At 35.7% G+C, this 12,798-nt stretch overlaps 1 pseudogene; it reads left to right on the forward strand.

Annotated features, from left to right (window-relative positions):
- LOC100934319 lies at nucleotides 1-3,610 on the forward strand (annotated as a pseudogene).
- The last annotated feature ends 9,188 nt before the right edge of the window (nucleotides 3,611-12,798 follow it).

Genomic DNA, 12,798 nt, shown 5'->3' on the forward strand with positions numbered 1-12,798 from the left:
ATGACGAATATAAGACAATTTAAGAGGCTTTTGTCCCATAGTAAACTCCAGCCCCAGATCTCAGTAATCTGTGATTGTGGATTGGGGAGAAGAGGGGATGTTGAAAATTAAACTGACCCAATTCCAGACCTTTGACTACAGTGAGATATTCAACTTCCCTCAAAGCACATGTAGGGTGCCTGGTATTCAGATACTTAAATGACAAATACTTTGTGAGGATGAATGAAGGTTCTCACTCTGAAAAGTGGCATTCTCTGTGAGGATTTTCCAACTTGTTCACATGTACAGCTTAATAGTCATCAGTAAATTGGGCACATTTTGTTGATCTGAGATCATAACTTTACAGATCTCAGTGGGCAGAATCCACTTAGAGGCTCCAGTGATAAGAGGTTTAGAAAAAAGTTTCCCTCCCATGTCTGACACCTACAACTAGATTCCAAGACAGAAGGCCCATGGCAAATAAGCAAATGGATCAGGAACAACCAGGGCAGAAAGGAACCTATATTATGGTGGGAGTCCCCAACTTTGAAATTATGGGAGAGTTGCTTCCTACAGAAATTAGAAGCTGGTGCTGTTGGCATGAGCATAGTGCCAGAGGCAATAGTGGCCAGGCATTGGGGCCTTCAAGGCTTTGGATTCTCATTCATTACCAACAAATCGATATTGGACTACCAAACCCAGGAGATACCAAATCATTGTTGTTTGTCCTTCCTTCTCGAAGAGGACCATGACATCAGGGAGGTGATGCTGTGACATGCAAGTGAATTGGATTTAAGTGAGGGAGGGCTTGCAAGGTCCCCTGCCTCACTTTCCCCTCAAGAGCCATCTGGTCCAGTGGCCAGATATAGATCAGGATGAGTGGAGATGGCCCTGGATGCAGTGGGAAACTTTGGCCTTTTAAAGTTAATTTTAATAGGTCTCAATTTGATTGAGGCTAGGTAGCAATTGAGATAAAAAATTTCCTCTTTCACCTAGTCCAAAAAAATCTAAATAAACAAATAAATGAATCTGGAAAGGGAAAATATTCAGGGTTTCTGGCCAAAGCAGAAATGATTGATATTTATATTCAATCTGAGTCAATCAGGACCCAAATAATGACCAAATGGGACTTGACCTAGGACCTATTGGTGCCAATTAGAATCAGATTGATTTTGGTTTAAGACCCTGTTTTTAATTAAAGAAATCTAGTTAGAAAACCCCAAGATAGCTCAGGAAGATTTAGAGAAATCTTCCACTGAGCCAGAAACAAGCAGAACATTTTGTGCATTCTCTGAGAATGGAGCTCTCCTGACTAGACCCCCATTATACAAGTGTTTATTGAGGATCTATTATGTATCCAGAATTGTTCCAGTGTTGGCAATAATACAAATGTACTATAGAACTGGAAAATATCATAGAGATCATGCAGTCTAATTTTTAAAATATCTGATAGGTGAAATAATTAAAGCTCATAGAAATTGTGACTTTCCCACTATTTAAAAAACCCAGATTATTTCCACAGGAATTGATGTCTAGTCAGTTTTCTTTTGTCCTGTATCTATATAATTGACTCTTTGAACTCATGCTTGTTCTCATGAACACAGAGTTTCATGCTTGGGTTAAAAAAAATCAGTCTCTTATCTGAGGAGTGTCAATTAATAAGAAAGTAACAAAGTTAGGTGAGTGAGAAAGAAAATGTAGGAAGCTTTAGTGGAAAAATTATGATGAAGTAAGGGGGAATGACTTAGAAGTTTTGTAGTTGGGATGACTGAAATAAGGAGAAAATAGAGGGACTGAAGATTTTATAGTATTCATTGAAATACAATTAATTGCCTTTTTAAAAAAGTCCTTTTCTTTGAAATAGAGACAGCTTCATTATAAAGATTACTTTCTAGTCTTCAGATGAATTTGTTTTACTTCTTATTAGAAATTATGTACTATTTACTGATTGTCTGAAATCCAGGTATATTACAATACAATCCTCTCCTATGGTTCTTCAGTACACTTAAGAGAAATTGGAAGTATCTAGGCTATACGACAGTGGCTCTATCTAGTTTAGCAAGCTAAGAAAAAGGATATAATAAAAATTCCAAATGTTGGCTTTTTTCTCGGTCTTTCTCCCTTTATAACCTTGAAGAGAAGTTGGAATGGTCCATCTTGCTCTTGAAGATGGAAGTCTGAAAAATCTGAAAAGACAATCTCTCTCCTCTTCAAATTTCTCTAATTTCATCCCTCTATGAGGTACTGATCTCAATCAATGAGGAAAGCACCATAGCAATAGGCTTAAGGTTTAGATTACATTTATATTTTTTGAACTGCCTAGAATCACATTAAAAAAATATTATTAGAAGGGGCAGCTAGGTGATGTAGTGGTTAGAGCACCAGACCTGAAGTCAGGAGGACCTGAGTTCAAATCTGGCCTTAACTTAACACTTCCTGGCTGTGTGACCCTGGGCAAGTCACTTAACCCCAATTGCCTCAGCAAAGAAAAAAAAGTAAATATTATTAAAAGCAGCAGTGTGAAGAACTAACTTTACATTAAAGAAGAGCTGGCCTGTGACACATATTGGCTATGTTTCTTTGGGCAAATTAACCTTGTTTGCCTTAATCTACTGGAGAAGGAAATGGCAAATCAGTCTAATATCTTTATCAAGAAAACCCCATGGACAGGACTGGTGTAATATAGTTATGGGTCACAAAGTCAGATATAACTCAACAACTGAACAACTATACAAAGTCTTTAAAGTCTTCAAAAACTGTGATGTGAGTAGATGATAGTGACAAATATATCTTGCTGGACTTCAATTAATCAGTATTTGACCCAAGGACTATTAGTTAAACCACATTCTAAATGATATGATTAGCTAAGAGATTTTACTTATATAAAAGAAATGAAGGGTAAAAGACTGAGTTCTTACCAATTGCCATTTCACAAGTGTTTGTGAAAGTTAAGTGAAAGGGAGAAGGCAGAAAATTTCCACATAGTAGAGATGATCCTTGAATAGTAAATCTGGAAGAGATTTGCTATCTCATGCTATCTCATCATCATGGCAGGATACTGACTAAAAGTGAATGTCACTAAAAAGATCAGGAGCTATTTTTTTTTTTAGAACTTTTAGAATTCCATAAAATAAATGAAAAATTAAGATTTGAAGGTTATTAGCTAGACCACACTGAAACAGAGGGGCTTAGGAATAGCAATGGGCAGCTAGGTGGAAGAGTAGATAGAGTGCCAGGCCCGAAGTTAGGAAGATTCATCTTCCTGAGTTCAAATCTGGCCTCAGATACTTACTAGCTGTGTGACCCTGGATAAGTCACTTAATCCTGTTTATCTTCATTTCTTTATCTATAAAATGAGCAGGAGAAGGAAATAGCAAACCACCCCAGTATAATTGTCAAAAAACCCACACATAAATGGGGTCACATTGACTGACTGAAAAATGACTGAATAACAACAAGAAGGGATTAGCAAACTCTGGCAAACATGCTTATAGACAGGTGATATCTCCCCAAGGCTTCTCTGCTATGTAAATGCAGAAGACTCTCAGAATAGTTCTAAGAATCACTTTTCTCTCTTGCTGTTACCAGCTTAGGTGATGTACGAACAGTGCAGGTTCACGAAAGCACCTGAACCTGGGGATGGAAGATGGGGGTAATTCCTTTATCTCTGCTATTTTCCTCAGTGGTAAGATTGATCTGGTTCTTGTTCTATTGTGCAAGTGTAGCAGCTCAGAACAGACTCAATCAGTGGACTTCTTAGATGCTTCCCATATAAACCATAAAACACACTCTGGACATCCAATTAATCTGACCAAAACGGCAAAGAGCAATAGAAGTTGATGTAGGGGATGAAGATTCAGAGTACTTTCTTAAAAACATTCTAAGTCCTTCCTTCTCACTCTGACTTTTATGCTATCTGGTTTGTTCAGAACCTTCTTTAGAAGAATTGTTGTTATTATTGGGCCATTTTCAACCATTTATGACTATTTGTGACCCTATTGGGGGTTTTCTTGGCAGAAATACTGAAGTGGTTTGCCATTTCCTTTTCCAACTCATTTACAAATGAGAAAACTGAGGCAAACAGGGTTAAAGTAACTTGCTTAGGATCACACAGTCAGCAAGTGTCTGAAGCTGGATTTCAATTCAGGAAGATGAATTGATGAAATAATTAATGGATCTTTAAATCACCATTGATTTCCTATTGTTGGAAGCTGCCCTAAAAATGCAGAATATATTACTATCTTCTGCAGCAGCATTTCTCACAGATGCTCATTGCCTAATGTCAACATCTTTATGCCTGGATGCAGCTCCTTCTAGGTTCTGCATTACTATGGAATGTGATGATCACACATTCCTGCATGCTGCTGACACAGACACTGGATGGGTGGGGGAGTTTGGGAAAAGAGAGCTTTAGCATTATGGTTGAGGCCAGTGAGCTTCGATATGAATTCCTGCGAACATGTCTGCCAGCCATTTGGCAAGAGAAATAAAGTATTTACTAGCATGATGCAAACCACTTCTTCCAACCACTAGTTCAACTGCTTACAGATACACATGTGTATAAAGCTGACCTAGGCTTTTCCTTCCTGGGTAATCCTTTGGACCACTTTGTTATAGTTCAGTTCACAGAGTGATGCAGTGACAAGAAGTTGGGGTATTAAGAGAATTATCTTGGCGAAGGCAAAAATCACGAAGTAGTTGAATTCAAATAAGCCTTTATCAGGCACCAATTATGTTAGAAACTTTCTTCCAACCCAGAAAAACCACATATGTCTATTCCAGTCAGAGAAGTGGCTAAAAATATAGCAAAAAAAATACACTCAGTTTATATTTGTAGTTGAAACAAAATACTAATTTCATGTTTCTATTTCATGTCTCTGAAACAGAGGAACAGTAATATAATTAAATAGAACATTTTAAATTAGAATAAACAAATACGTGACATATCACTTTTGAGAAATTGCTGAATCTAGCTTAGGATATGTTGTTCTCACTCATACTCATTGCTCCTTAAAAGTTTCCAGTATCAATATGTTCCCCCAAAATTAGTTTGAATGAGAAAGGTTCAGAAAGTGCTATTGTTTTCAATATCTATTGATGGAACTCTTGCTAACTGACCCTTTCATCTCCTTCTCATTCATCAGAGAAAACATGCTTCCAACTGATACACACAGAACGAGAATTAAATACTTCTTTTTCTGGGGAGGATAGGCTTATGTTCATTATTTCCAAGAAAGTCCTGGCTCTGGATAAACATCAAGTAACTCTCCTTCACCTCAATTTTTACCAGAACTACTGCAAACAATAAAGTGGAGTTCATGACTTGTAAACCTGCAGGAAACATCATATGACTGCTGTCATTTCTATAACTCTTTAAAACTTCAAAGGTTCTCACACACCACAGCCCTGAGAATGCCACAGGAATTATTATATCCATTTTATAGATAAGGAAGCTGAGTTCCAGAGAGGTTTCAAAAACTTATGCATGGCCATGCAGCTAGTTTCAGTGAAGGTGGAATCTAAATCAAGTCTTCCTGATCTAAGTCTGACATGCTATCCAATATAGTTTGTTGCTTCACTAACTTGGGCAGATGAACAGTGTGCCTGCTGAGCCAATTGCTGGCTAAAATCCAAGTAACTGCAGCAAAATGTTATTTGATTAATCAACAAGCATTCATTAAGTGGCTACTAGGTGCTTTGCACTATGCTGGGCTCTAGAGATACAAATATAATAAATGAAAAAATCCCTGTTCTCAAGCAGATCACATTCTAATGGGAGAGACGAGATCATATATAAGTACATATAGTATGAATACTATTTCCCCAAAGTTTTAGTACATTTTTGGGACAGTTTTTTTTCCAAACTTTTCAGACATCCTGTATAAAGATAAAAAAAAAAGTTAAATACAACTTAGTCAGGAAAGAAAGGCTTTAGCTAATGGGGAAGCTAAAAAAGGCTTCATGCTATAAATAAATAAAAAGTGATAGTTGAGTCACATTTTTTTCTTGAAAGAAGAAAGAGATACTATGAGGAGGAGAGCAGGATGGATTGAATTTCAGGCATGAGGGATGGCCAGTGCAAAAGCATATAGTACATTGAGTGCTGTGTGAGGAACTGAAAGACCAGGATGACTAGATGTCAGAGTGAAGGAGATAGATCATTGTATGATGACACTGAAAAGTTATGTTGGAGTCTAGTTGTGAAAGACTTTTATATAAAGAGGTCTTTATATTGTATCCTAGAGGCAATAGGGAGCACTAGACAGTTTTTAGAGTAGGGGAGTCATATAGTTACAGACTGCTAAGTAAAATTTTATTAGTAGCTATGTAGAAGATAGATTGAGTTGGAGAGAGATTTAAGACTAGGAGGACAATTAGGAGACTATTACAATCATCTAAGCAAGGGGTGATAAGGGCCTAGACTTGAGTGGTGACTTTAAGTGGAGAGATACTGTGAGGGGTGAGAGAGTTAAAAGTCATTGATAATGTCAGGGCCATGAACCTAGTAGTCTGCAAGAATGGTGGGGACTTCAATAGAAACAGGGAAGTTTGGAAAAGAGATGGGTTTGGATAAGTCGGTTCTAGGTCATCCAGTTTGATTTGGCATTTGCTCATCCAGTTATTCGACAGTTGCTGATGTGACACAAAAGTCATTTTTAGAGAGATGGTAATTATTTCCATGCAGCTAATGAGGCTATTGAGAGAGATAATATAGAAGAGGACCAATCAACATTAAGAAATACGAAGATCTCTCTGACCTGCTAAATAAAGAAGCCCTGGGGAAGCTCCAAGTCCCAAGTCACCCTTTTACAATAAGACCTGCAGTGAGGACCCTGAATATCTGCTCTTCGCCACATCCTCAGGAGTTTTCTCTCTTCTTTTTAACTTGAATCAGCATTATTCTCTAGGTCCAGGCTTCTTACTACTTTCCCCTATTGCTCAGTCCTACTAAACTCAGATAAGAAGCCTATAAAAACCCACCAGATTTTAATGGGGTAGGAGAGGGTATCCCATTCTCTCTGGGTCCTAGTGGGTGATATCCAACTCCACCAAAGTTTCTATGTTCCTTGACTGCCCTTCATACTCTAACTACACTATTACACACATAACTACACTACACTAATTACACTATAAAGCTGATTTGCTTTACTGATGTGTGTATTACATTTCTTTGTATTCTGAACCTCCTGAAATAAGACAAACACCTACAATTAGGGAATATGATATGGATGAATGAGCTAAGGTGTGGTCAGACAGGTACGAGGAGAACTCAGAACAGTGTCACAAAAACCTGGATACACTTGTGTAATCAGGAGAGGTTGGCTAACAATGACTAAAGTACAGACTGGTCAAATGTGGAAGAGAAAGGAAGGGAAAGAGCATTTATCAAGCAGCACTGATAACAGCCAGGCATTGCACTAAATGTTTTTTACAAGTATTACTTCATTTGAAGTAGGTTAAGATCTGAAGAAAGGTTATCATATTTGGAAATTAAGAGATCATTGGTAACTCTGGAGAAAGCAATTTTAGTTGAGTGATAGAATCAGTATGGAATAGTAGTTACAGTGCCAACAGGAAGTGAGTTCAAATCCCAGACACTTATAACTGTATGAGCATGAACAAATCTCAATTTTTTCAACTGTAAAATGAATTGGTTGGACTCAATAGCCTGTAAGTCTCTTTCCGACCTAAATCTATGACCTCATACTCCTGTAGTTGAAGATTAAAGGAGAAGTAAGTATAGACAAAAGTGTAAACAATTTTTTCCCCAGGAATCTAGCTGGGAAAGGAAAGAGGGACATAGAATGGAAGCTTAAGGAGGTTGGTAGACTCTAGTGAAAGCTTTTATTTTAAAGGATGAGGAAGTCTTGGTAACGTTTAAGGGCAAGAGAAAAGGAACTAGCAGATAGGAAGGAATTGATGATTATCACATGATTGGTGGGGAGAAGATGTAAATCTATTTTATCCAAGAAGACAGGAAAGGGTAGAATTACATATGAAAGGGTTGGCCTTGGAAAGAAGGGGCACCTTATTATCACAGATTTAAGAAAGGAGGAAAGAATGGGAAGTGAAGTTAAGGGGTTTTGAGATAAAGAGAAAGGGGGGAAGAAGAAGTTACAGAACCTCTTTGAGTGGTTCTGCAGTATAGGACAATAAGTGTACATTTCTAGTTAAAACCTTATCCTCAAGGAAGGGAGATTTAAGTTTTCTTTTCACAACATGATTTTTATGGAAATGTTTTACATAACTTCATTTGTATTTTCTTAATAGGGAGTAAAATGTGGAGAAGAAAGGAGAAAAGGGAAGGAAGGGAGAGAATCTGGAATTTAAAGTTTTAAAAAACAAATATTAAAAAATTGCTTTAAGTGTAACTGGGGAAAAAGAAAAATATTTTTTAAAAACCGACCTTATCCCCAATAATGCTAGGCAAACTTGCTTCTGTGAGCCTAGTCCTGATCTCTCCCTGCCCATACTATTATAGCACACTTTATGTCACTTAGATGAAACATAGCATCTTACTTTATATTACATTTAGGGATGTGTGTGTCACATTCATGAGCATAAAGGCATGTGGGTTTATATGGGTATACACATGTGTATGTTTCATTTCTTCTAGTACTTGAAAGTCCCTTGGAAGCAGGGACTATTCTTTCATGAAAAGCTTATTTTTCTATAGTATTTTCTTCAAAACTATTCTGAAAGGTAGGAAAGTGCAAATATATATATATATATATATATATATTATCTTTTAACTGAATCTTAGAGTGGTTAAATGACCACATCACACATCTAGTGTCAACATTAGGATTTGGGGGCCAGGAATTCTGCTACTTCTTTACCATTGTTACATAACATTTGGCTTAAGTTCTTATAGATCCTTGCAATGACTCAGGAGATAGGCATGTGTATGGGTCTGTGGGAGGGGGATGGCAGTGCTAGAAAAAAAAGGAGAGAAAATCAAAAATCAAGGAGAGTTAAGTAAGTTCCCAGAGAGAAACTAGGCATATCTCTGAGGTACCAGAGATAGCAATGGATATAGTAGTAGAATCTATTATGCTTCAAGTGAGTTTAAAAAAAAAAAAAAAGCCAGAGGTAGCAATCATGATCTCAGACAAAGCAAAATCTAAACTAGATCTAATTTAAAAAGATAATCAGGGAAACTACATGTTGCTAAATGGTACCACAGTCAATGAAGCAATATAAAAAATGTTTGCAGCAAGTTTCTCTGATAAAGGTCTCCTTTCTCAAATTTTTCTGAGTAGAGAAAAGAGTCAAATTTTTAAAAAGGGCTATTCTCCAATTGATAAATAGTAAAGGCATATATACAGGCAGTTTTCAAAAGAAGAAATCAAAGCTATCTATTGCCATATAAAAATGCTTTAAATACCAATTGATTATAGAAGTGCAAATTAAAACAATTCCGAGGTATTACTTCATAGTTATCAAAGATGACAAATGCTAGAGGGAATGAGGGAAAATAGGTAATGAATTGCCGGTGGAGTAGAGCACTAATTGGTCTAACTTTTCCGGAGAAAAATCTGGAACTGTGTCCAAAGGGCTACAAAACTATGCATGCCTTTTGATCCAACAATTCCACTACTAGGTCTGTAGCGGTCAATGAAAAAGATTAATGAAAAGAGATCAATGAAAAAGGCAAAGGACTTATATGAACAAAAATATTTATAGCAAAAGATTTATATTTTGTGGTGGCAAAGAATTGAAAATTGAAAAGATATTCATCAATCTAAAAATAGATGAGGAACTTGTGGCATATGAATGTAATGGAATACTGTTGTACTATAAAAAAAGATGAGGGGGAGTGGCCCCTCAAGTCCTATATGAACTGATGTAAAGTGATGTGAGAAGAACCAGGAGACAATTATTCACAGTAACAGCAATATTGTAATAATGATTAATGTGAAATAATTGGCTACTCTGATCAAAGCAATTATTCATGACAATTCCAAAGGACTTTTAATGAAAAAAATTCTATCTCCTGAGAAAAAACTGATGAACACTATGAATTGAAGTATAATTTCCTTGATTTCTTGATTTTTTTGTGTGTGTATTCCAATATGGCTAATATGGCTAATGTTTTGCATGATTTCATAATTGTAACTGATATTATATTGTTTGCCTTCTCAGTGGATGGAAGAAGGGTGGTAGGGAAGGAGAGAATCTAAAACTCAAAATTTAAAAAGAATGTTAAAAATAAATATATATTAAGTTTTTAAAGGAAAAAAATCATCAAAATATAAAATCATTTTAATATACAAAGAACATAGAATGATGATTACATTTGAAGTACATTTCTACTATGTATAGTAGAGTACACTATATTTCTACTATGTATAGTATAGTATACTGTATATAGTTTTTAATGTATTTAAATTAAATTTAGTAAGGTAGTAAGAAAAAAAATTATATACATGCAAACAGAGAGAATAGTAGCAAGACCAGGTAACAAGATGAATATAAGAGTATAGCATGGTCCTCTAAAAAGTGTCAAGACAGCTAAATTCAGAGTTTACTTTTACTGTCAGTGAAGAATGCTCTCTATATCATAGAAGTCATTCACTTTCCTATGAAAATACAGTTGCTGCTAACACATAAAACACCAATATGTAGGTGTTGTCCTTTTTATTTGCTTCAAAAATAAATAAAACAATAAATTAGACTTGAGGCCTGGGAATCTATGACATATTTTTAAAGTTCCTGATAATGTCATAAAGAATTGCTCATTTCCTTACTTTTGGCACTCACTATTGAGTCCTGGTGTAATTTTCCCTGGTACACTATGTGAGCAATGTTTTCTTAAAGAAAATCAAAATTCTCATTTATTTCAGAAAGTTTTTGCTTTAATTCTAGGAATAAAGGAAAGTAGTAGATACTATAGATAGCTAGCAAACTTTGGACCAAAGGTAGGATTGTAGTAGCAGAGACATCTTGATCTCCATTTATATTTCTCCTTTTCCCCACCTGACCGTTTATTGCTATTGTATAGGAGAAAGATTTCTACATTACTAGATATAAGAATATAAGGTATAAGAATAATTTCTGCAAGTGCCAATATCACCTGTTTAGGGGAGTATAATGTGAGCTGAAGAAGTAAACTGGAGAAGTGGGCTGACAAGTAGAGCATGAAGATTAATTTTTAATTGTTATTTGTAACTTTCAAGTCAAACTTTTGGAAGTGACTCTACCAAGGCAAATGATAAAAGCAAAGGTGAAGCCTGACTAAAGTGGTCTCACAATTTTAAAATGAACTAGTAATTGACATTCATAACAACTCATATGGTTTTCCCTATTGTTTCTTTTATTTCCTTAACTTTATTTTTAATAATTTTCCATCCCTACTCTCTCTCACTCACAATTATTTGGAAAATCTAGTTTGATAGCACATTTCATGCCTCTTGCTTAATGTGCAAAAATGTCTCTTTTTGACTCTGCTTGGGAAGTAAGATGAGATAGAAGACAAATGTTTAGGGGTGAGGTTTGATACCTATGGAGGGAATTGAGTTGATGAGTATCTTAACAGAAAACAGAATAAAGGATATTATCAAAGACACTTAAGAATGAAAAAAAAAGAAGGGATAATAATATAATTAGAGCTAAGTATAACTGATACTTTCTTTGATACACATGCAATCTCAAAAGATCAGAAGGATCTCTTTTAGTACATTAGGTGGACACCCTAATGCTCTCCTCAAAGGTCATTTAAATAAAAGTTGTCCACAAGTTGATACTGATGGTTGTGGCCCATGTCTTGAACACGTGCCTACTTTAAGGACAGTTGTGCCCACAAATTCATCCAAGGATCTCTTGAAATACTGAAGTATATTTCATCTTATTAGATTTGGCTCAGTGTTCAAAGAAACAATTTTTATCTTTCAGGCCATATGAAACAGGTAGGAGGACAGATTTAATTTGCATTCTGTAGTTTGCCAACCTCTGATCCAAACCATAAAAATCCTTTTGACTATAAACTCTACATCTAGTATTTTAGCTTTTCCTCTCACGTTTGTGTCAATTTAGTGAGTACATCAACTCTGTCTAACTTAGGTCACTAATAAAAATGTTCATCAGCATAGAATCAAACATAGATACATGGGGCATTCTACTCAAGAACTCCATCTAAGGTGAGTCATTAATGACTATTGCTGGGGTCTGGACATTGAAACAATCCATAATGATACTTCTGCACAATTTTTTTTGGCCAGGTAAAGAAGTTTTTATTTACCCCATTTTATAGAAAAGGAAATGAAAGTTCAAAGAAATTAGTAGATTTGCCCATAGTTAAAGGAGTTATACTCAGGTCCTCCAAGGATCAATGGGTACTTGGCAATTGAATCACAGAATGTAAGACTTGAAATCATAAATACCTAGAAAATATATGTAAATTATAGATTTTTAATCATAACTGTATTCAGGTAACTGTATAATTAGTTTTCTTTAAAAATCATCAGTTTTTTTTAGTAAAGCTTTTTTTTTTAATTAATTAATTTACAAAGCATATGCATGGGTAATTTTTCCAACATTGACCCTTGCAAAACCTTTTGTTCCAAATTTTACCCATCTTTCCCCCCATTCCCTGCCCTAGCTGGCAGGTAGTCCAATACATGTTACATATTATGAAATACATGTTAAATCCAATATATGTATACATATTTATACAGTTGTTTTTCTGCACAAGAAAAAATCAGATCAAGGAGGAAGGCAAAGAAAAACTAAGGAAAAAAAAATGCAAGCAAATGACAACAGAAAGAGTGAGAATGCTATGTTGTGTTCCACACTCTGTCCCTACAGTTCTCTCTCTGG

This window comes from Sarcophilus harrisii, chromosome 1, assembly GCF_902635505.1.
Source record: "Sarcophilus harrisii chromosome 1, mSarHar1.11, whole genome shotgun sequence".
Classification (NCBI taxonomy): Eukaryota; Metazoa; Chordata; class Mammalia; order Dasyuromorphia; family Dasyuridae; genus Sarcophilus; species Sarcophilus harrisii.